We start from the raw sequence: 24,812 nt of genomic DNA on the forward strand, positions 1-24,812 counted from the left end.
ACTGCTATCCATCATGTCACTCTTGTGAGGAAAAATGAGGATGCATTCACTGAAAACCCTCTCTCTCCCCAGACTGGGCTTGGGCCAGCACCTCTGGGATTATTAATCAGCTTCTTCTGCTGCCACGAAAAAATGTTCTGGATGCCTCCTCCACAGTGACTTCCCACAGGGTGCCAGTCCTGCTCCTTTCTCACTGGCTCCATTTGAAGTGGCAGCAGTGGAAGGCTGGCCAGGGCTTCCCCCACAGGCACAACCTGCTCCAGGGAGGCAATAGGTCTGATCAGTGCAAGTCAGCACCACTGCCCTCCCTGCAGATGGTGACATGGGTGGGCAGCTCCTTCCACCCTTCACTTCTGCTGCTGGATCTGTTGCCATGAATGTCTTCACACACAAGGTTTAGATGGTGCCATGTATATGCAAGCAGAGCTAAGCAAGCCTTCTAGTGGAATGACATCTCACCTGAGCTTTCAGAAGCAGAACCAGACAGTGCCAGTCAAGTTGGTAAGCTTACACTTACCTGCAGCACAGTATGAATATCAGCAGTTGCACACATGCCAGTTTGCCACCTGCTTGCACCAACAAAGTGAAAACACAAATCCACTGTAGCAATGAAACTCAGGATTTAGAGATTAGCTGGTGTGTGGATATTTTTCCACAGGTTAATCTCACTCATTTTGAATTCTAATCCAGCCTCTGATGGGATCCCTTAGCAATCTTCAGTACAGCTGGAAGAATGGCACTGGAGTTGGGCAAAATGTGAACAGGGAAGGTGGATCTACCCCGAGAGTCAAAGCAAGTCTGGAATTTGGAAACATGGAGTGCAATACTAGCCTTCATGACAGACAATGTAGATGGAACATTTATGTCTTTATCTGCAGTGAAATCAATAAAAAGGTTTGGTAAAGCAAGAGTGGAAAACCAAGAAGACATAGTCTTTACAAGTGACCTGCTGTGCTGTTCTCTTGACTGTTTTAGAGACGAGCTTCTGATAGAGACCCAACCCAGTGCAACCTGGTTTTAGCTCACCTCACATGTCCTGTCCCACTCCCAACTCCCAGGCGTCTGCAGAGGCATTAATCAGTATTACCTTTGCAAAACAGAGCATCTAATTGCACCACAGGGCCTGATGCATGTGCAAGGGGATACATTAAATTACAAATCACTGTTCCTCTAAGCTGCAATGTCTGTATGTGCACTGGGATGTGAGTTACTCTGGTAAGAAAACGCACGTTACAGCTTTATAAAGTACAGGGCACATTAGTCAACACAGCTGTTAAAGCTAATATTGCTGTTGTGGGGGCAGATGTTAAAATGCTCGTATCTTTTATGGTAACCATATTAATTCAAGAGGAAATCAGTTTGTGATCAATCTGTTGACTGCCAAGACTGAGATTGTCAAGATTTCCCTCTCTGCAGCACCACACAGGAGATAGTTGTGCAGCACAGCTCTGCTGTGCCTGGCAAACTTTACCTTGTTCTGAGCATTCCCAGGACCTGATCCCCTCCTCACGTCCCTCAGCATCATCCACATTACCCTGAATTTGTATCCTCAGAACTCTCTGAGAATTAAGATGCTGTGACCAACTGAGATGCTGGGAAAAAGCACCCAAGTCTGTTGGGGAAAGGATTATGCTCCTGCAAGGCTGGGAGAGGCCAGGAGGTGTTCAGTGCCATACACCTGTCTGCCCACCTGTGAGTCTGCAAGCCAAGGGAAAGTGAAATAGCTCTGCCCACAGCACTGTCATCACAGGGGGCTGGGGAGCGGGGAGGGCTTAGTAATACCGAGAACAAAGAAGTCTGCCTTAGTCAGATATTTTTAATGATCTCTCCCTACACAGGGCAGGAAGTGAAACTGAGGTCCCAGTCAAACCCCTCACCCGCACTCCCCCTTGGCAGGTCCCATTGTGCCGGTGCGTGGCAGGGGGTGAGACATTGTGCTTTCAGTCAGCATGGATGGCGTGCTGTGATCTGGGCCCTCACACTGGCACCCACCACCCTCCCCAGCCCTGCACAGCCCCACCTGCCCCCTGCCACCCATGTTGCCCATGAAGGGGATGCCCAGGCAGGGCTGGGCTATGGGAGGAGGACCAAGACTAGATTTTTGACCTGCTGTCCTATAATCTAGGATTATCTCTTTGTGAGCCTATTTCCAGCCCAAACAGTACCTGCAGGGCCTGGTAAAGCCCCCGGTGATGACATGTCCCAGTCCTCATGGCATTTTGTGGACAAGCTGGTCCCTGGCACTTGCTCCTTTGAAATCTGTGGCAGCACTGGTTTTATTGCTGCCATACTGAAGTCCATCCTTCCTTTGGTGTTCTCCTACCGACTGAATAGCATGTGGTCAGCAGATTAGAGGGTCTCCATCTGATCCCTGTGCAAATGCAGCCCTTTGTGAAGCAGAATGCAGGTGCTGTGTGATGTTGCACAGCAAGGACACCAAGAATCTCAAAGCAGACACTGAAAGGAAAGGAGGGTGAAAAGCAGGAAACGTTTGCTGCCTGCCAAGGCTCCCAGGTGGCAGGGCAGTCCCAGTGCTTGAGCTTTTACCAGCAGAGCTTCAGATCAACAGTCTCCTTGGGAAACAACCACTGGGGCATAGTCCAGACTTGGTCCAGCCCCATTCTGTGATTCAGCTTCAGGTGATGATGGTGGGCATCCCAAAAGTGTCATAAAGAGGTGGTGGTTTGGCCACCTTGGGGGCCTGTAGGAAAGGTTCTTGCAAGAAACTTATAAGTAGTGACATCATAGATTCATAGAATCATAGAGTTAACTGGGTTGGAAGAGACCTCTGAGATCATCAAGTCCAATCCTTCATCCAACCCCACTGTGATTACTAGATCATGGCACTCAGTGCCACATCCAGTCTCGTCTTAAAAACCTCCATGGCAAAGCGCCGCTTTCAGGATACATATGGAGCAAAGAGAAAGATTTGAAGACAATTCTGCTTTGAGAGGCTGTGACTGAAGACTGTGGGATAGATCCTGATCTCGAATTCCCAGGAAGATCCTTGAAAAGTGAAATCATTTGAATGTAAATGGGCTAAGGAGGATATTACATTGCAAGTTCTTCACCAGATGCTTCTTGATACCTGTTCCCATGGCATTCCATTCCCATGGAAGCGAACGTCTTCACTTCCTATCTCTGTGCTGGACAGATGTTCCCAGCCCCCCAGATGAGCCCCTGAGGGATGCCACAGCCACACTGGCTTCAGGAAGCCACAGCAAATTGTTCAGTGCTACTGTGCCTGGCAGCTTTGGGTGGTCAGAGCACATTTCTGCTGTGTACAAAGCGGCTGGGCAGAAGAGTCAGCTGGCAAACAGATTAGGACCTTGGGTTCATTCCCTCTAACAAGAACAGCTCAAGGGAAGTGACCGAACAGTGGCACGGTCCTCCCCTCCCGTTAGCCTCGTCTGCAGGGCTCGGTCAAAGGTCTTTTTATTACTGTTCTCTGCTCCAATTAAAACATCCTACAGATTGTGCTTGGCAGACTCTCAACGGCATCCAGAACTAAAGCCTGTTAACGGGATACAATCAGCTAGGTTCAGGGCTTGAAGTAAGCCAGAGGGATAGGGAGCATTTGCCAACTGCAGAGTGCCAAGTCCTATGGTCTGCCCATTTTAATTCTGGCTGTTAATTGCTTTCCAGAAGCACCCACAGGTCCCAAGTGACAATCAGAAGCCAGTGGCCAAAAATGCACATGCCCAGAGCAACAGGAAGCCCAGCTTCAGAGAGCTGCATGGCCCCCTTGCACCCGAGGTGTTCCCATGGACCAAAAAGGGGTGACAGGGGCAAAACAGTGGCCTGTGCCAGTGGATTTTTGTCAAACCACCACAGTGGCCTTGAGTACAGAGTGCCCCCCTGCCAATTGAACATTGCTCATTGTTATCTAAGGCCCACTGGGCATTTTGCACACTCTGATGGGATTGCTTGGGCTGACTGGGAATTCAATCCTTGCAGGAGCTGTTGGAGATACGTCAGCTATTTTCCGATGATCCTCACATCTCTGACGTCTGCAGAGAGCAGTGCTTTGCAGAAGGATTTCCACCAGCAGCAAAGCAACCAAGTAGCATTTCTCTGGGGTGCAAAGGAGGAATTAGAAACAAACAAAAGACTGAGTTGCCTCATACACTAAGAAACAGTGTCTGAAGTGATGGAAAGAGATCTGTGTCCATGAGTCTCTGCATGACAATTGAAGCCTAATAATATCCAGAAAAGAGATATCTTAGAACCCCTATGGAAGGGGAGAGGGAAAAGAGTCACAGCCCAATTCCCACATTATTGAGCTTGTGGGGAAAGCTATTATCATAGGGTCCGAGGACCCCTTTGTCGGGTCCCAGGCAGGACCATGACCGCTTTGCTAAACGCAGTCCTGTCCAGGGAGATGGAGGCGAGCTGCGACATTGAGCTGTAACATATGAGCATTGCTGTGGGAGAAGGAGAGATGAGGTGAGCAGGGGATGCTCTGCTAAACTCTTTGATCCTGAAAGCTGAGCACAGGCTTGCAACAATGCAAGAGACGGACAGCAAAAGAAACAAGCAGATTCAAATCAAGAAATGACCAGTCTGATTTCTTCACACAAGCTGAAAGGAATACAAGGTGTGAACCAGATGCTGATGAAAATAATGAGTGATTCACACTAGTTTGGAGGCTGTAGGATCCAGCAATTTTCTTTCCAGATCAGCTGTAATGGCGAGTTTGATTTTTACAACTCATTCACTTTCAATGACCTACAACTCTCATTAATGACTGAGCTAACGACACAACTTTTAGATAGAAAAGCTTTATGTCAGCAAGGGGGTCTTTGTAATTGCTTCCTCTTGTTTGCTTTGGTTTTATTTTCATTTCTAAATGTATGCATTTTCCTTATTGTTTCTGACACCTGCCAGTAAAAAGCACAGCCTTGTGGATCTCCTGCCATTCCAGACCAATGTGCAGGGAAACGACTCTGTGTGGGAACTGTGCCAGCAATTCCAAAGATCAAGAAGGGAAACAGATAATGTAAATAAATCATAATGCAAATAAATCATAGGCACAATGGAAGACTGTAGGGATTGGTGGCCTTAACCTCACCTAGACCAACAAGAACCAAAGGTTAATGCAGGTGTCACTTGAAAGGTAATTTTCTATTGATTTGCAAGTAGGTCCCTGACCTACTGACCTTTGTGATACAGGAAATGGGGAATTCCCTGGAGCAACATATGTGGGGGCAAATGTGTTATTTACTTTGGTAGTCCCTCTAGTATTTATAGGCCCAGGCAGGACCAATAGAGATAACCTAAGGAATGTGGTAGCCCTTGTAAAGATTTCAGTCTCATGCTTAAATATTTGGGCAGCAAAATAGCAACCCTGATCATAATTTGACAGAAGAAAACCACAAGGGCGCTGCCTGATTTCTACATCCTCTTACAGGCAATAAAAACCACCCATAAATAATTTTCATGGAATGCCTCAGGAGCTCCTTGCAAGGGTCAGCTCAAGACTCGCTGGTCATGATTCATGTTGTACAGAGGTGTAAATCCATACACTTCTGCAGAGCTGGGGTGTTGGTGGGAGGGGCTGGATGAACTGGATTACGGAGCACACATCAGCACAGTGTTGCTGGTGGGGGCCACAGTTTGGGCTGGTCTGGTGAGCACCTTCAGAGGCTCAGCTCTCAGCACCAGTCCCTGGCTAGACAGGTTCTTCAGTTTGGAGCCAGGAAGCAACAGGAAATCTTCTGTGGCTTGGCCATATATTGGAAAGTATGTATGTAATCAGAAATTTTCCTCCTGTTTCTTCAGTAGGAAATTTGGGATTTTTTAACAAAATCTGAAAACCTCAAAAGGCTTAGCACAGAGAGATGGCTGCAGTACTCCCTGAGGATTTTAATTATATCTTGCTCTCCCTCTGCTTGAGCTACTGTCGATGGCCTATGATTCACAGCTGATGGGAGAAGAGATAGAGTGCACAGAGAGCTTGCCTCCCTCCTGAGAAGCATGAAAGGGCGTAGGGCTTCCAACTTGAGAGTCAGCAGCAGATTTCCCAACTCAGAAAGATTTACATTCACGAATGAAAAGTAAATGATTTCAGTGGAAGGATAAGGAGAAAACTGGTGGAGAAACAAGGAACGCACCGTTTTTGAGCATATGCAACAGAAATGCCAGGGTCACCTGCACATCCTAAGCTCACCTCTCTTTTCTTCTGGCAATTAAGCATGTCAGAGTCTACCACACTTGTGTTCAGAAGCCTCCCTGCTCCCATTCCTCATGCTCCAGTGCTCTCCTGGGTATGCCCTGTGCTTGTCCAGTCTGTCTCTTTTCCATGCAAAGGAAGGGGTCACTATCCAGGAACTGGATCTGGGGTTGTATATGGCAAATGCAAAGGAGATGGGGTTTCTCCTTCACAGGGTTTCATAGCAGCTGGGATGAGCCAAAGCTTGCAGAGCTGTTGCTGTCATTCCCCAGCTCACCTGGGTATTGCTGAGAGCAAGACTCTGAGGTGGAGATGCTGCAGAGCCTCTATGGCCTGCTAGGAAACATATGGATCAGGGCTCAATGGGTCTGCCAGCTCCAGGGGCATCCAGTTCTCATCCTCCCCCAGAAAGACTCTCAGATGTTTCTTTTCAGCTCCACTTCCCACACCCTATCCCAGCCCAGTTCTCATTCCTGGTTCCTCTCCTTTTCCTTCCCACTCCCAGGGCCTTGATCTCCCTGCCAAGCCGGGTCTCCTCCAGCAGTCTACTGGCTGTCATCTTCTGCCCCACACGGCCTTCTGCCAGTAATGCATCCAGACTGCCTCAAAATTTGGGACACAGATCCTGGCAGTCGCACCTTGACCCACCCAAGCTGGGAGTCTGTCACAGCCTGGGGACCCAGCCCAGGTGTGACTCAAGCCGCTCACTACCTGCCATGGCTTCCAGTCGGGTAGGTCATTATATACCCTGTGTTCTGGGCTGGCTTCCCAGGAGACCAATTTCATACAAGGATTTTGGGGATGGTTTTGACACTTCCTGGTGCTGGTTACAGCTTAAATCCAGTCAGGTATTTCCCTACCCACTGGGAAAGCCAAAAGCAGCAAACTCGTGTTCCTGGGGAGCAGAAGAGACAAGTGTTCAGTAGCTGTGTGGCCCAGCAAATAAATCACTTTTGGTGAGTCAAAACCAAAAACCATCCAGGGATGCGGGTTGTGGAGCAGCACACCTGCCTGCCACTGCTGCCTGCTGGCAAAAGAACCAGCTCTAAACAGTCTTTGAGCCACAGGTAGCCCACAAGCCACAAATTGCCCAGCCCTGGAGGTGTTACACCATCTGCTAGCCTGAAATGCTACAGCACTAGATTTGGGGAGCTAGAGTACCTGCAAGAAATCTGTTGTGGAAATGTTCTGCTCCCCAATAACTTCCTTGCTCCTCCTTGTATGGGAAGGAACCTTTCTCTCCTTGTTCAACAGCTGCTGTGATTTGTTCATTTTTCTGATCTGTAGGTTCTGAGAGAAGTCAGTCCTTGTTCATTTCAGTGTCCTCCAGAGCAGCAGAGGTGGCTGAGGGATGAAAAAAAGACAAAACTCCTGCATAGGGCTGAGTCAACATACACCAAGGACCAGCACCAGGCTGTATTGCTATTTGCATCCCTGTGGCAGGATTCCTCTGCCTTCTGCCAAGTGATAGGAATTTGATTTTACAGTGGAAGAAAGCAGTCACAGGAAGGTTTCATCATAGTCTTCCAGAGCTGCCCAGACCTTTTGGAGGATCACAGTGAATCCAGGTATGGTCTGAGTTGGATTCTGCTGAGCTTTTCTCCCTGAGATTTGCAGCACCTGATCCATTTGCAGCTGCTGTTCCTTGGTTGGAAATGGTATTTACTCACTGAAAAAATCTTTGGGTAAAAGTATTTTTGAATTAGGAGAAAGAACAAGAAATTCTACAGAATAAAACAAGTTTAAACAAAGCTGTCACCACAGGTGACTCTTCTTTGACTCTGTTGCCTGCAGTTGGTCAGTGCCACTACAGAGAGTGGCACAGCTAGAGCTGATGACTGAAAGTGCAAAAATACATTGTTAAGGCAGAGACTATTCCCACCAGCAAAGTTGCAGATCTGCTACAACCAGACTCTGCTCAGCTCTGCAGGAGAAGGGTTGCTCTCAAAATGTGGTCTCCACCGATATTCACGGGGACAGTTTTCACAGCCTTCATTCTGTAACACTGTCAACTTTTCACGGATACAGTGGGCACTTGTGTCATTTCCTCTGTAAAGGACAAATAAGGTCTCAAGTGCAAAACCAGGGCATCTTTTAATAGGTCAGGATAGCAGCAGATGGGTGAGGTAAGAGAAAATTTACAACATAGCCCTTCTCATGAGAAACCTTTTTTAAAAAAAATTAGCTTGCAGCCTTTGACCCCTTTTACGTGCACAGACCTAGGTTGCAAAAGCAGAGGGATGCTGCTGGGTGGTGTTAGAGGTTGGTGGCTGCTCCTCCCTACACAAACTCCCCCAGATGCTGCCAAGGAATGGAGCGGCAGTTGGTTATTATTTTTAGCCCCCCATTCACGTGGTCTGAGGATCAGATGCACATTCCCAGATGCTCATTCCACAAATGCCGAGATCCCTCCAGCCCTCACCGCGCGGATGCACAGAGCTGGCACGGCACATCGCAGTGCTGGGGGTAACAGCAGGGGCTGGAGGTTCAGCTCCCCCCATCCCGCAGACCCACACACATACACGTGCATGTTCACGCCATCTGCTTCGCTCAGGAAGCCTCCAGTGAAAAAAGGCTTTCTAGGAAACTTGAATAAATGAGCGGGAGGAAGTCAAACTGAATCAATCCATCAGGGCACACACACTGACGAACAGCTTGCATCCCCCGAGGACACGGACTTGCTGGGAAGGTGAAGGGCCATGTTTCAAGGGGAGAAAACAGGCAGAGGCAGGGAGAGCAGGAGGCAGGGGCTGCCTGTGGGAGGAGCAGGGTGTTAAAAGGGGGATGCAGGAGAAGGGGAATGCATCAGGCAATGAGGGTGAGCCAAGCAGCTGTAGTCCCTGTGCCAGGCACTGCTGGGGTGGGTACCACTTCCATTCCTCAAAGGAGAAGGTGGTCCAGGAGGGTGCAAAGAAAGAAAAGTGAAAAAAAAACTCCTGAAGAGGAAAAGTAAAACAAGTGAAGAACAGTGAGTGGATTCTCATCTCTGTCCTGACCTCTGCAGAAGCTGGAGGGGGATTCTGACATGTCTGAGGTGTGGGGAGCAAACTGTGCATGTGTAGAGCATCGTCAGAGCATGCACTGTCAGTCTAACCCTGTAGAAACACGTGTCGCTCCCTTACCCATGCCCATTCAGCTCTGAATGGGCTGCCTGGCATCCAAAATGTCAAATGAAAGCCTGAAGCCCTCACCTTCCACCCAGCAAACATTTCTGGGCAGGGAAAAGAGATGCCCAGGGTAACCCTGGTCCAGGGAAGTTCTGCTGGGAGATGATGTGGTGTGGAAGTTGAATGACGCCAGGCCTGCTCAATTACTGGAGATAAAACGTGATCCAGCAGCTGCAACCTGAAGCCAGACAAATGCAGATTAGCCATAAGATGTGTTTCTCTCAGGAGCCTTAATTAACCACTGGCACAGCTTTGGAAGGCTGTGATGGATTCTCCATTACTGGCAAGGGTCCCATTTGCATTTGGAGGTATCTCTGAGTGCTCTTCTCTTGTTCAAGCGCAGATATAGATCTAGTGGAGAAACTGTCAGGGGAACAGCCCAAAGCCTGGGCTCCCCAGGCCATCAGCAGTAGTGGAGCATTCTTGGTGGTGTCAGTTTTGGCACTAGTGGAGATTTGGGCTGGCACTCAAACTGAGAAAAGGCAAAGACTGGCAGATAAGACCCAGGATATGAAACACCTCTGGTCTCAGTGGTGGATGTCAAGTGACCTTGAAACTCGTGATAAGGTGCATGAACATCCCTGCTCCATGGAGGCTGTTCCCATGAAGTTATTGCTCATTTGCTCACGGCAGCACTGCAGTGGGCAAGCCACATCTTGAATGTCCAAGGCCAAAGGTGGGCATGGCTTTGCCTGCTCTGTAGTCTGTGAGCAGTCTCCAAACCATCCCTCTCTTCTTTTCCCTTACTCAGGGTGCTTGCACAGCTGTATGGCTGGGAGAGGCTCAGGGTGGGGTTGTGGGCTCAGGAAGACTTTTGTAAGCTACTGGGGTTGCCCCCAGCTTGGGTGCTTGAAGAAAACTGCTTACCTTGCTTAATGGAAAATTGTGTTTTCTTGCAAGGCTTCTGTCCCTTAGAACAGTTTCTGGTAGTTAGCTATGGAGTGAGTCACTTTTCTTCGTGCCTCAGTTTACAAACTGGCTGAGAGGCTGAGTCTGCTCACCTTGATTCAGTCATAGTGCTCCTGAGGGAGGAGGAGAAGTTGAAGCAAACCTGGAGCCCACAGCTTCCAGGGGCAAAGCCTCACAGCTCTTGATACCACACTTCTTACCAGCACAGTCATCTTGAGAGGTTTGTTGCGATACCCCAAGAGGCTTCTAGCCCACGGACACTCAGCAACTGCGACCGCAGCGCGGCACTATGCGCTGTGCGTCTCCCTCAAGCTCTGCTTCTTCCTGGCATGTCCGAGGCATCCCGACTTCCAGGGTTGGCTGGAGCAACCCCCTTTGGGGCAGGATCCCAGGAGCAGTATGGTTACTCCAGCAGCTCTGTGTAGCCAGCCTTGAAGGGAAAAGGGAAGAAGGGGAAAAAGAGAATTTTTCAGGTTCACAGCAGACCAGAACATCTCTTGGGAGTAGGCAAATCTTTCCCAGATGCAGTAGGATCTCTGCATGTATAAATGATCTCTGTAATAATCCTCATCAGGGCATGGCATTCTTCCCATAACTAAAATTTGACATATTCAGACTAGTAAGCAGAGGAAATGTTTGCTACTTTTATGAATAACCTGAAGAGACCTGTGCCTTCTGTTCTTTAGCCATAAACTGCCAGACCCATATGGAGAAGATATTCTAATGATCTTTCTATTTTCCACAATACTCTATTGAAATATACAGAATAATTTCCCATTTCTGTTCTACTGAAGGTCAGTAATTTCTGAATTACTGCAGCAGTCCTGATGATGGGCTCTCGCTGTCTGCAAGTCAGGAGCACTCTCCTCTGCCAGAAAGTATAAAATGGGAATCAGGCCTTTCTGGCTACCTAATCTCCTGTGCAGCAAACAAGAACTACAAATATTGTGAAATAATCTCAGGAAAAAATCTGGTTGCTGTTCCAGCCCTTAGAAAGCATTTTCCTGTGTCCACTGCTGCCCTTTAAGCTCCAAGCAGCTAAAGCAGGACCTGCTTTCCCAGCTGACCATTGAATTTATTTCCTCTTTGTTTGTTATTTTGTCTGGGATCCTTCTCTCTGTAAAACCTGTGTACCCGTAGACAAACACACAAACACAGACACATACATAGAGATCCCCTGCCCATGGCAGATCCCATCTCTGTTCTAGGGAGAAGTGTGGTCAATGACTGTTAGATTAGCCTGGGGCTGGCACACCTGGACTCTATCCCAGGCCTGCAGGTTGCACCTCTGCGATGTGCTGTGCCTCAGCTCCTTTGACTTGAACAGAGGAGGGATGATTCGAATCTCCTTTGCAAGGTGCTTTCAGATCTAGAGACAAGAAGAGCTGCGTTATGGTATCAGAGCCGATCCCATCATTATTTTGCATTACTTTGATGCCCTTGAAATCAAAATATCACACTGTGATTTCATTAGTTTTCAGAGAGGATATCAGCAATCTTTCTCAAGTGTGTGCATGCGTCAGGTGAGGGGCTGAGGGTGGTGGAAGTTACCTGAGATGAGTATTAATGACTAACAGCTCGAAGCTCCAGCACAAGCAGTGAGAACATCTAAATCTAGATTGAGGCACTTAATTAAACCTTTATTAAACTTCCTTCAGCACATGGGCATAATTCTCTATTGCTTTTTGAAACAATGAATTAAAAAAAAAATGTTGTCCTCTCACACTTAGGAGCATGTTACTTCTACTTTACTTCAGCATGGTTTGGTGTTCATAGAGCAAGAGTATTCAGCATTCAGCTCCCTCATTTCATTACCCAGGGCAGCAAAATTAAAGCCCAGAAACTGGTGTTTCTTTGTATCAAAGTCCTGATGCAGTTAGTTCTTTGCAGATCAGGGCAGTCAACTGGCCACTTTTGGCTAGCCGTGTTAAGGAGATAAAGCAGCTTTGCATTAGGATCAGAACTCCCCCCCGCTCTGATCAAGAATATCTGGATGCACAGGATGGAGGGCCCTGCTGCCAGTCAAACTGTACCCCAGCCCAGCCATTAGTCATGTTCCTCAGTATTTTATCCCAGTGACTTTTGTAGCCAATATATAAACCTTCATTTGGCCCACCGCAGGCAGATGACCCTCTAGTCTTCCTGTTGCCATGGCCCTGACTCAGATAACACACAGAAATAATGATATTAAAAATCCCTAGCATCATTAAGCTGCAATAATAATTAATCTTTAGTATTTAGCCCTACCTCTTACTCTTTCAAGAAACACAACGGCATTCCCTGACTGTGTTCATTCACCCTGCTTCTCCTTGGAGAAAAATCTACATCACATGCTCCATTATAGAGGGAATGAAGGATAACACGTCCATGGTCATCCATGCATTTCAGTGCACCAGATGGGAATATGGTATTATGTTTTAAACAGTTTGCTGTCCTTGAGTGGCAGTCACAGTGTTCCCTGATTCACAGGGAGCTGGAAAGCTGCCAGAACAGCCGCAAGCCTGCAACAAGGTCTTGCAAGTTTGACCAGATTAGCCCAAAGGACTCCTCTGGAGATCTAACCATGCTTGGAGTGATTTCTCTGTTGAGTTTTTTTTTATTGCACCAGAAGTGAGACATGTTATTCTGGACCTGTGGAGGGACAGCTGTGATGTCTAGGCTGTGCTTGGAGCTTCAGGAGTCTGAACCTCCCCAGAGATCGGCAGCAGAGCTGGTTGAATGCTACACAACCAGTCAAAAGCAGAGCTGGGGTGGGCCCATAGGATATGGTTCTGCTCCCTGGTGCTCACAACAGTCTGAAATACATGTCTAGGACACAGCACAGCAAGTCTTTAGTGTGTGCTTGGAGGAGCAACTTACTGCAAAACAATGATGACTTCAGGAGCCTTATCTTTGCTTAAAGGTCAAACCATGCCCAATGCCTCAGTAGCTTAAAACTTTAGCACTCTCATGGAGACAAATTAAAAGCAATTGTCCTTTCCAGTAAAGCAAATTCTGAAGAACTGGGTTCTCCTTTCCCTTCTTCCCAATCCCTTTGTTAATGTAAAATTTATGCTGAGGCAAGTGGAACTGGACCCAAATTCTTTTCTTTGCACCAGGGGAATGGTTGGACAAACAGAACTGGATTAAACTAGAATAGCACTTGATCCCTGACTAAGCCCCTGCACCAACCACCCTTGGCTCAGAAATGTCATCAGTGCCTTGTGTGCTCTGATGTTCATCTCCCAGGAGACCAAAGCCACCAGAGACTTGTAGGTCAGAATCTGGGGAGTCAGGCAGGATGTGGGGGTGGCCACAGGATGGCCAATGTTCACCTGCTACCCACAGCACATCCTTTGGCTGCACCATGGTGTCCATCATAGACACCCCATCCTGCCCCCCTCCCCCACCAAGAGATATTTTGAGGGCCTGTTTTGATCTCCTTTGCATGTCAGTTATGCTATTTCTGAGCATTTTTATTTTTATTGTTTTCCGGTGGTGAGCTTGTTGTCTTACACTCTCGCCTTGATCTTTTCCACTTCCTCTCGCCTTCATGCCTCTTTCTTTCCCCGGCAGGCTGATGGGTTGGGTGGTTTTGTCACAGCTGGTGGATGAGCTGTGTCCATCCCACGTTGGCCACCCCCAGTGGAGACTCGTCAGGGCAGTGGGAGTGCAGAGTCAGCCCCAGGGGCGTCCGTGTGGGTACCATCACCCTCCTGCCTAGCTGGGTGTCTCACCTGTTCCCAGCCACCGCCAGCCAGTCGCTGTCGTGTGGAGAAAGAAGTGTTGACTCATTAATTCTCACAATGTAGGTTATGGTTAGGCAGATGAGTAAAACATCTTCCAAACAGTGCAGCACCACAGAAAGGAAGGGTTTACCCTTTAATCACTTGATTCCAGAAATGGTAAAACAAGCCAGGTGCTGCTGAAAGGGGCCATTGGGTGACCACATCAGCTCCCTGCTGAGGAAACCCAGCTCCCACCTGGGAAACTTAACTTTAGTTTTGGCTACTCAAAAGAGAAATTCTTCATCCAAAAATGAGGAGGGGGTTGAGGGGGAGAGAGCTAAGGGGAACAACAATATTTGGCAGCTAAGAAAGAGAGAGAAAGAGAAGGGCATCTCTTGATTTTTTCAGCAAAACCTTTCATTCTGCACCATCTATTTTTTGTTATTGTTCAAAGTATGATTTCCCTTCCCAAATCTTCAACAAGACATTTTTTAAAAACCCTAATTTTTTAAATGCCAAAGACCCAAATCTTAGCAGGTATAGATGCCAGATCTGTTGGAATCTTAGCCTACATTCAACACTTGTGCAAGAAATGCACAACCGTGAATCATCATAGTGATGTTTAAGCAGAGTTTTATTGAAGAAATTCCTTTGGTGAGATAAAGGACAGAGTCTGACAGGCTGACAGGATCAGCATGCATATTTCCACAGAGAAGGGGTAAAAGGCCAAGTGAAAAACCCAAGTGGTGTGACTTCGGGACACAAACTCATGGCCAGCTGAAGACCAGCAAGCAAGCTGTGACTCAGGTAAGAACTGCACACCCATGGCACAGGCAGCTTGGACGAGTGCCACTGAAAGCCTGTGAATTCAGTGCAGCAGAGAGAGCTGCAATACACAATGAATCATTTATCATTAGTATTGTATCATCAGGTGGTTAGTGAGGGTTTTCTCTCCAGATAAGTTCTTGTCTTCCCGTGGAGCAGCTGGGATCAGCTGTTTGGGGAGGTGAACAAGTGGCATGTGTGCCTCGAGTATCTGAGTCAGGCTGTTCAGCCTTAGGCTCCTCTGAATAGCCAGCAGCTCCCTGAAGAAGGACAGCATCAGCACTGCCCTTTCTTGCTCTTCCTCACACTCCTACTAGCTCAGTGCCCAGTCTATCTTCTCTCTCCTTCCTCTGGCTTCCTTCTAGTCCTACACTTAGTGGGTCTGATCCCACACTGGTCTAACTCACTGTAGGACCACGAAAATGAATGGTTACAGGCAGACTCCTCTATGACACATGCTGGGCTGCCCAGGAGCTCTTGGTTCTAGCCCAAACACAGGGTAGATGGTTAGTTAATAGGTGGCAAGTCCCCAGTGACTTCAGTTGGGGTCAGCAGTCCAATGGGAACCAGCTGTTTATCTTTCCCCTTGCAGGGGAAAGCAAGGATACCTGCAGCAAGGAAAAGCCATGGTAAAAGCACTGAAACAACCACAGTGCTCAGACGCAGTGAAAATGGCAGTCAGAGAAGTGCTGAAGTTAGGTAGCAGGAGGGAAGGGGGTTTGAATTTACTCAGGTGTATTTTGGACAGTCCAACCAGCTATCTCTTTCTTCCTTCCTCTTCAACCCCAAATTGGTCTTTAAAGAGAAAGAGCTTTCTGGGGACTTCTCCTATACTCATTGCCTGGGGCAACCTCAACCTGAGGTAGCTCTTCAGAGTTCATGAGGCTTGAAGCCATACACAAGGAAGAGCCCATAACAATTTAAAAAAAAAACAAAACCAAAAATATCTGCTGCAGAGGCAAATGTTGCTCTCTTTCCCAGAGAGCCCCTTCCCCAGGGCTGGGTTTGACTATCAGTTTGCAAGTGTGATAAAACAGACATAAAATTCAGGGACTGGCTTCAGCAGCACTGCCCTTCAGACATACCCACGCCTGCCTCAGTGTTGCTGACACTGTGAGCCTGCAAGCAGGACAGTCCTACTCATCCCCTGCACGGCCTGAGCTAATAGTGCTGTGGGGAAACAAGGTTTGTCACCTCCAGCAGGGACTGAGCTGTCACAGATGCCCCAGTGTGAGTGTCTGAAAGAGTGTGCCCAAGGTGTGGACAAAGCACAGTGTGGTGTAGACATGCCCATCAGTGGCAAAAAAAGGCAGTCTCCTTCTCCTCTCACCTGCCTCTGTCACCTTTGTTTCACATCTCTCTTTAGCTTCTCGCACCCAGCTCATATCCAAAGTTTAGCAATTCGTGCCTGGCACAGCCTTTTTCCTGCTTTCCCTGGTCCTAATTATTGTATCAGATGGAAACACCTCTTGTCCCCAGCACCTTGCTGTGTTGTGTCTGCTCCCCTGGGTGCACTGGCCTGGGAAGAAAATCCCAGACTAGGGATTCACACTACCCTGCCCACACCCATGCACTCCTGTCTTGTCTTCCCGGTGCTATGATTTCTATTGAACACTGCTACTTTGAGCCCCCTTCCCACTCACAGTCTCCATTCATCCCTCAACCACCTCATTCTACGTGATTTTTTGATGTGCTAACATCCCCCCCCTATGTGGCTAGCTTTACTGCTCTCTCGCTGGTGCCCTCCACACGGCCATAAATTCACCCTCCAGCCCTGCACAGTCTTGTGCTTGCAGTTTTTCCAGCAGCCACCCTGCACTGTCCAGTGCTGCCTCTTCACTAGAGCAGAGCCAGGCACAAGCCCCCACTACCACGCTCCATGTGTGGCTCCCCATAGCTCATCCCACCCGCGAGCAGCAGCACATGCGGGGGAGCAGTGGGGATGCAGGGACAAGCTCCAGAGGGGACGAGCAGGGAAACTCGTCCTGCTCTTTCCACTCCGCACAGCTTAATCAGCCTCTTTCTTTTTCTAAGTGTGATATTCCCACACGGAGTGAGAGAGGTTTCAGGAAATTTCTGCTCCTCTCAAAATCACTTCTGATTTTTCTAGTAAAAGCGTCTGCCAGCCTCCTGCCGCCAAGTTGTTTTTTGGGTTTTTTTTAATACATATACGATTCAAGCTGCGTTGGCTCTACTCCTGAAGTCTGGCAGGTGCTCAGTGACATATGTTCTGTGATAAATGTTTATTACATAAGTTCATTCAAGCTAACATGGATTTTGAGATATAGTCAGCTCTCATTATACAGCTTGCCTTCAAAGCTCAGTGTCCAGGTTATGCTTTTTCTTGTAGGGATGTCTCCCAGGGTTTGTTTGCTCCTTCCCCGATTTAGCCAACTCTTGATTGGTTCATCAAGGTAGTTAACGAAGCACTCAGACCAACTCAGGGGAGGAGAGGAAAAGGAGCAATTATAGCTTCAGCTTGTTCCAGCTCATTATTTTAATCACTGCGTATCATATTTGGCGAAAACATCTCTCCACAAACATTAAAACTTCAGAGCTGTCATCACTTAGAAACAAAGGGTCTGGTTTTGCCAATCCCCAAACATCAGTTCTACCTTAGAGCTGAATTGCATCAGGTTGTTATCACTGTGTCTCATTGGAGGAATTCCTCCTGATTCCTGCTGTTCCAGGGCTACGGATACAACTCACCCTGTCCAAGGCTTCCAAATGTGTTCTTCTTCATCCTGGCTGTTCTAAAGACTTCATATTATTGTTTAAGCTTATTTTAATAAAATCCAGTCACTTTGTGGGCTGGTCTTTGGATGGATGAAATTACAAGTGCTGTAGCATAAAATCCTGAGCATCCTGTGCAAGTCCAGGGCAACATTGGTATTGAATTTCTCCTCTTAATGTGCATCAGGTGGCAAAGCATCAGGATAAACTCTGCTTTGGATGAGGAGCTGGGAAATGGCAGGAGCCAGAGCTGCCTTTGGTTGCCTCCCATGTCCTCAAGTCTGAACCTCTCTCTGGGCTTCACAGAGTCTCAAACTCATTTGACTCACCATGTTTTGGCAAGGTGCACAGATTAGGTGCATGCATGTGTCCAGGAGCCGTGTGGTGTGCTGCCATTGTGGGGAAAAACCTTACCCTTGTTTGGAAAAGTTTTGTGTGGCCCACAGATCTCCATGTATGCTCTTAGGGATCAAGGTGATCCTGCATGGTATCACTCTTGATGTGCAAATGCTTGTGCAAACTGGATGATTCACATGCATTTTGCAAACATCTCATGACTCTGTACTCTCTGATGAGTTCAGCCTTGCCAAGGCAGGGCTGGGCTGGGCTTTGGAAGGTACAGCAGCAATGAATGTGACTTTTTCTTACACCATTTGGGAGACCAAAATGTCAGGACTGTCTATAGGCAGGTAAAGTCCTGGCCTTTTGCCAGGATGAGCCCTCTCCAGTGAGGCTGTCAGAGCTCAATGAAGAGGAAAGCAAGTTTTTTTACACTTGGTCAGTTAGGGCCAGCAGTAGCAATAAACATTTTCTTGTCAACACATGTATCTTATCTGGCAAATTCTGAAGCAAACCCAGGGTGGACGGGCTGTTGCTATGTGCCTGCGCCTCTCTGGGTCTGCAATCCATGCATTATCTTCCTATCCTACATTTGTTGTTCAAGCTCTTAGTCAGAAACAAGCTCAACCCTGAAGACGCGGCAGATCTGCAGATGGGAGGTTTACAGTTAAGGGACAGCACTGGGCTATGACATGTGGTTAGAGTTATAATGTATGCCTGGGCTATTATGGTTGAAGGGGCAGGGTTTTTTTAAATACAGCTGCATAAGATAATATGTCAAGCCTTCACTGAACGCACCAGTTTTAGTAAGATGTGTGCACGTTATTCAAAGAATCTAAGGTTAAACTTGTTGAGCTGTAAATCTCAGTGACTGGCATGTGCTGCAATTCCAGGGTGTCCTGAAGCACGCCTAAGAAAGGAGACATGGGCAGTGTGTCACTCTTAGAGTCAAAAGTCATTCTAGATCAAAAATGCAGACTGGCAAAGATCAGCTGCCTCTGCTCATGCTTTGCCTGTGATCAGCCTCATGTTTTGGAGGCTTGGAAAGAGTAAAATGTGGTGGACAGAAGAGAGAGGATACAAAAAGGAAGAGAGGAGAATTAGAGGGAAAGTAATGTTACCAAATACCCCACACTGGTCTTTGGTTTCTCTTGTATCTTTGGGAGGAATTGGCTGACCTTCCTGCTGAATAATTCACAGTGGAGAGTGCAGAGGAAACACCTGTGCAAAGAGGAGGAACCCAACCAGAACATCTCACTCTTGGAGTGAGAACGGATGCAATGGGTGGCCATGTCAAATGGATTTGAGCAAAGCAAGAGGTCAAGAATTGTGCGCTGCATCATCCCTTTTAGAGAATTCCCTCAGAAAAGGCTGCGGAAAGCAGAAAAATTTATCTGAGTTAAATCGCAGCTGGAAAAAACTGGTTGATATGGGCAACTTGGCACAGTCAGTCCCAGAAGCGCTGGGGGGTCAGGGCTTCTCTGCTGGGTCATGGTGGAAGCAGGGATGGGAACACCGGGAAGTGGTGAGGTGAGCTACTTTGAAGATCAGGTGGCTCTGTATGATCTAGAATGAAATAAAAATGTTGAAAATAGTAAACCAGCACCACAGAAAGATCTGGGTAATTAACGTCTCTCTCCTATGAACTTCTCCTGCCAGGCTGCCCCGCTCTTTGCTGTAACTGGTGTCCAGCCCCTAAAGAAGTCAGGAAGCACCTGCATTGGCATTTGCATGCACTGAGAGGTTTTTGAGGCAGGGGCCTTCCTTTGGTGGCTTGTGCTGGCAGCCTGCAGCGCCAGGGGTCCTGGCTGGGGCACACCTGCAAGGCAAACCTTAATAATCAGGTGTCCATCTCAGCCACTCGGAGATGAAGCATCTTGTCTGTGGCTGGGCAGATGACTCAGACCCAGAGCAAATTAGAGTTAGCTTGGGTGGAAGTGTGATGTGAGTGTCTAGCCATCACTTGTGGGGAGGGTAAATCACATTGTCGCAGCTCCATTAAGAATGACGCGGCCATTCTCCACCCACAGAGAATTTGGTCCAGACCTTTTTAGCCAGATCCTTTTGGTAATTTGATTTCCCTCTGCATTAAAGACATTAATGTTACAAGTGCCTTAGATGCTGATGTGACACATGGACGAGTGGAGACAGTGGTTTTGCACATGCTGACATTCTGCCTTTCTGAGAAATGTCCCAAACACCAAACTTCTTTTGGAGCATCCTTACCCCAAAGAGAGCTGTCACAGTGCTGAAATTAGAGCTAAGATCACTCTTTAGAGAATCAATTTGCCTGACAACCCTTATCCTCAGGGGATATGACATTAGCATGGTGTCTATCATCAGTCAGTCTGCTGCTGAGGGCTCCCTGATCTGCAGGCATTTGAGTACTCCCCACTCTGGAATGGCCCACGTAAAGCATTTTAAAACTCTCAGATTCTGGGAAATCCAGTCTAAATTTTTCAGGAGGGACGGTGAGGAATGAGACTGAGAAAGGTATCACTGGAGATGGACGTGTCTTTAGGACTTGCAGAACCACTCACTACAAAGTGCTTCAGGGCTTTCTAAGCTTAGGTTAAATTCACAAGCCACATGAAAAGTAAGTGAAAATTATGATGTTGATTTGATGTTTTCTTGGTTTTCCAGAGGAAGCAGGATTCAGGCTTTCTTGTTGAATGGATGGCTATGTTCTCTTTCAGGCATGAAGCAACTCCTTCTGTTGTCTCTCCCATAAACAGGTCTGGCAAACACTTTTTTTTGCTGCATGTCCTTGGGCTTAAGCTTTCCAAAGGAAACTCTTTGTCACAAGGCCTCCATTTCTGGGATGTTTGGGCAGAGCTCACAGGAGCAGCCTCTCCTTTGGAGAGTACTGAGCACCAGGTCTTCAACTGCTGCATCCTTCAAAGATCCCTCCAGAGAGATGTCTCAGACATAGAGTCTCTTAAAGGTCTGGTCACTCCTGAAAACCCTGGTATGCCTGTAATGTGACTTTGCTCTCTCCCAAACCTTTGCTCTTGCTCACTCAGCCCCATCTTCCAAACCATCATTAGTGCAGCTCTTTGGTGAATTCTTGTCTCACATACCTTTGCTCTGCTGACTTTCCTACTCAGGATGTGGATGCAGAAATCAGCCAACACACTGGTTGTGGTGGATTAGGCATTAAGTCATTTACATTTCCTCACCACTGCCAATTACTAGTATTGCAGCAAAAGACAAGGTGCACACACCGACTGTGGCTGCTGCTCCTGATGGGAAAACCAAAAGGAAGCACTCCTTCTGTCACAGCATTCGCTGCACACACGAACAACATGTCCCTGCATGTTTTCGGGTTGTTTTTAGTGCCTCTCCTTCCTCACAGTCATGTGCAGGTTGTACTAACCACCCCAGGTCCCACCACTGCCCTTAAAAATAGTTTGGGGTTTGACCAAAGGAGAAACACCTTCCTTGGGAAGAACTGATACACGGGGAATTGATTTTGTCAGAGTTGCTTGCTTAAGCACGTGGAGACGACTGCTCAGGGTCAGCCACAGATAACAAGCCTTCAGATGACAAATGGCAGTCCTTGGCTGTACAGTAAGGGGTGTATGTTCCCAGCATGCTCCCTCTGAATTATTGCAATGGCAGCACTCACTTCCCTTCTCTGGGAAAGAAACAAGAGCAAAGCAAGCAAGAACTAGCAGCAGATGGTCCCTCCTGTGCCCAGATCGTTCCAGCCAAAACAAATCTACATCCCCAGCTGAAGGGAAGGGTACAGGAATAGAACAGGAGTGTGACTCAGATCCAGTGACTCAGACAGCAAGGCGAGGGGAGAGAGGGAGGGGGAGAGGCAGAACCTGGCGCAAGAGCCTCTTACGGATGACAGTGATTATTGCTATTATTCCTGCGAGTGCTTGCGGGCACTGACAACTCTCACTCCTGTTCTCTTTTTTAGGGTTGTTTTTTTCCTTTTTCTTTTTTTTTTTCCCTGTGTCTCTCTCACTCATCCCTTTTGTGGGAAAACTATGAGCACCCCCCTCTGCATCTTTATCTGTTTGTGAGATGGCAAATAGCTGGCCAAACACTTGTGTGCCAGATATCAGATAGGCTCAGCTGTTTGCATGCCAGCAGAAAATGCCACATGCCCATCTTCCCTCTGTCGGGGCAGCAGCCTGTGAGATTCCAGGCATGGTCCCCATCTTGCCTCTCCCCTCTCATCCCCAGCCCACTGGCCTGGGGTGCTTTTGCCATGTGCCTTCCCACAATGATTGTGTCGAGTGAGGATGATGTTTGCCCAACCTTAGCAAGTCAGATTTGACTAATGAGCTCAAGTGTTAAACTGTTGGTATTATTCTATTGGGGCTGCCAGACAGGTCAGATTAGCTACTGGCACTTACTCGTGCCTAAGATGTTTTTGTGGCCCTTGATTTTACCACAGAGGGGTGGATTCACATCTTGATACCCCTTAGATTATAGGAAAGGCTTTGCAAAGCTCCTGAAAAGCACTATCACTAGAAAAACTAGGCCATTGGGTGAGATCATGCATTAAGCACTAGGGGCTGGCTGAACAATCTGTCCCAGAAACCAGCCTTGGATTAGTGCTGTGCTGGGCTCTGGCCCTTGGCACAAACACAGGTGGGACGAAGGGCCCAGATCCTGCCTGACTGCATTGAAGGAAAATTACCCTGTGGAGCAGAACATCCTGCCTTGCCAGGCACCCTGGTCCTGGTCCTGGGGTGTCTGAGCAGTGAGCAGAATGTCCTACAGAAACGCACCAGCAGCATTTCTGTTTCTCCACTTCCATCCCAGGTCATCCTCTTCCCCCTCAACTACCAGACAGAACTCAAAGGCTTCTGAGTTGTGTCAGACCCCAAACTGCTCCACACTAACCCCACTGAATGGGATCTATTCCATTGCAATATGCTCCATAAGGACTCACACTGTGTTGATGACCCTTCAGCAAAGTCCACAGTGGAGATGCATGGTTCACACACTCAGCTTGTGTGCTGCAATTGTGTGAACTGGGATGTTTAGAAGAGCCATAATGGCTATGAAACATTAGTCTCATTGACTTCCAGCTAAACCAGATGTCCTAAACTCTGTAGACTGTGACTGTAGCAGGAATCCCATACACATATTGGATTTCACGGGTGACAAGCACTAGAATAAATCTCTTTTAGGACACAGAAGTATTTGAATACACCAGCCTCTCTCGTGAAGTGTGTCCTATGACTAGTATAGTGACTCTGGACTCAGCAGAGTTGGCTGGGGACTTATGGTTTACTTATCACGAATGCAGACACAGGCACTTGAGTCCTAAACTGAAGGGTCCTCAGGGACAGGGGCAATGCACAGACATGAGCATGTGCCAGCCCACACACTGCTCACCAGCCAGCGAAGGGCTCAAGAGACCCCTGTGGTCACTGGCCCAACCAACACATCTGGGTTGAGGGAACAGGACCCCAAACTGGAGGACCCCTGCCTGCTGGGTTTGGGGATTTTTCTCCTTTGGGTAGCAAAGATGGAAGGCAGAGACTACCTCACTTGCTGAGGGACATTAGCCCAAGGAATTTGAAAGGAAGAAGCAGGTTGAATTTATATTAAAGATATATATATGTATAAATATATATATGTTATTATATAAACTCTATAGTTATTTTTAATTTTGATACTCACTCTGGGTTTCATTTAACACAACACTATATAGGAGCTAAAACATTCTTGATAGCTACATGATGTAAAGGTCCAGTGGGCCGTCACACATGAACAGCTTCCCCCTTCTTTGCATGTGTTGGCGAGGCTTTAACCTGTTATAGACCATGGCAGTGCTATATTTTCACACATATAATGTGCTGCTTTTTTAAAAAAAAGTGATTCAGCAGTAATGCAGACTGCATGCACGTGTGAGTAACTCAAGGGGAACTTTTAACGTAAAGCCCCTTCTCCCCAGTTACTCGCCCAGCCTTGCTACGGGCATGAAAATACAGCATGTTTTCTTCTCTTTCAGTTCTTGATCACCTTGTATAATGCTCTACAGGATGAACTGCCTCAGTGATGAAGGATGGGAGAAAGATCACAAATCTTAGGGTCAGGCCATCAATCTCCTGCTGTCCATACTGGGAGAGAAGTGAACCTTCCTTTCCCAGCCCAAGCCGATGCCTCGGAGGCATAACCTTTACAAGCAGATATACTAATGCATGATCTGATGCTGTATCTGCCACACTGTTGTTATACCCAGAGGCTGTTTCTGGGGGAAAGTTTGCATGACCTAGATACAATTTTGTGGTTCTTGCAGGGAAAACAGTGTCTCAAGTCAAGACATTCAGGTGGGAATTAGGGGTTATTCTACATCAAGCTCTGGCATCGACTTCCCATGTAAGTTCATTAAGCAACAGAGATGCTAACTATAGTGACATGGGGTGCTAGTCAGATCAACAAGGCATTTTATATGAGAGTGGATTGGTACCAGAGACTGAGACAGTATAAGTTGGGAGGAATCATTAGCTTGTGTAATCTAACCCATCGAGTGCATAACCATTGCTTTTACCTATCTATCCCTTACCCGTGCTCAGTAACTTGTGCTGTCCCAAAGCACCTCTTCCAGAAAGGTGTCTAGTCATGATCTGAAGGTATGAAGAGAAAGAGAAGCTGCCCCTCCCTTTGGTCACTTGTTCCAGTGGTTAATCACCTCTTTGCTAAACACGTGCACCTTGCAGCTAATTTGAATTTGTCTGGTTTCAGCTTCTAGCCAGTGGTGGTTCGTGTTTATGCTATTCTCTATTACATTAAAAAGCCCTGTCCCACTCACTGTTTTCCTACTATGAAATTACTTATATGCTGATCTTAACTCACCCTTCAATTTTCCTCTCCTTCCCCTTTGGGTGCATGAAATAGATCGAACAATTTCAGTATCTCGCTCTAAGGCATTTTCTCTACTCCTTAATTCATTTCTGTGGCTCTTTCCTGCCCTCACTTTAACCACCTTTT

General features: G+C 47.5%; 1 long non-coding RNA gene across 1 annotated transcript in view; it reads right to left on the reverse strand.

Annotated features, from left to right (window-relative positions):
* Positions 1-7,560: 7,560 nt before the first annotated feature.
* LOC114057559 overlaps positions 7,561-24,812 on the reverse strand; it is a 38,386-nt gene continuing 21,134 nt past the window's right edge. The window contains exons 2-4 of the long non-coding RNA XR_003571245.1: positions 10,449-10,678; positions 10,207-10,361; positions 7,561-8,221 (exon numbers count right to left, since the gene is read on the reverse strand). This is a non-coding gene — a long non-coding RNA (uncharacterized LOC114057559). The remainder of the gene's footprint in view (positions 8,222-10,206; positions 10,362-10,448; positions 10,679-24,812) is intronic.

Source organism: Empidonax traillii, unplaced genomic scaffold, assembly GCF_003031625.1.
Source record: "Empidonax traillii isolate 1590-97213 ecotype Southwest subspecies unplaced genomic scaffold, ASM303162v1 scaffold138:size3245559, whole genome shotgun sequence".
NCBI lineage: Eukaryota > Metazoa > Chordata > Aves > Passeriformes > Tyrannidae > Empidonax > Empidonax traillii.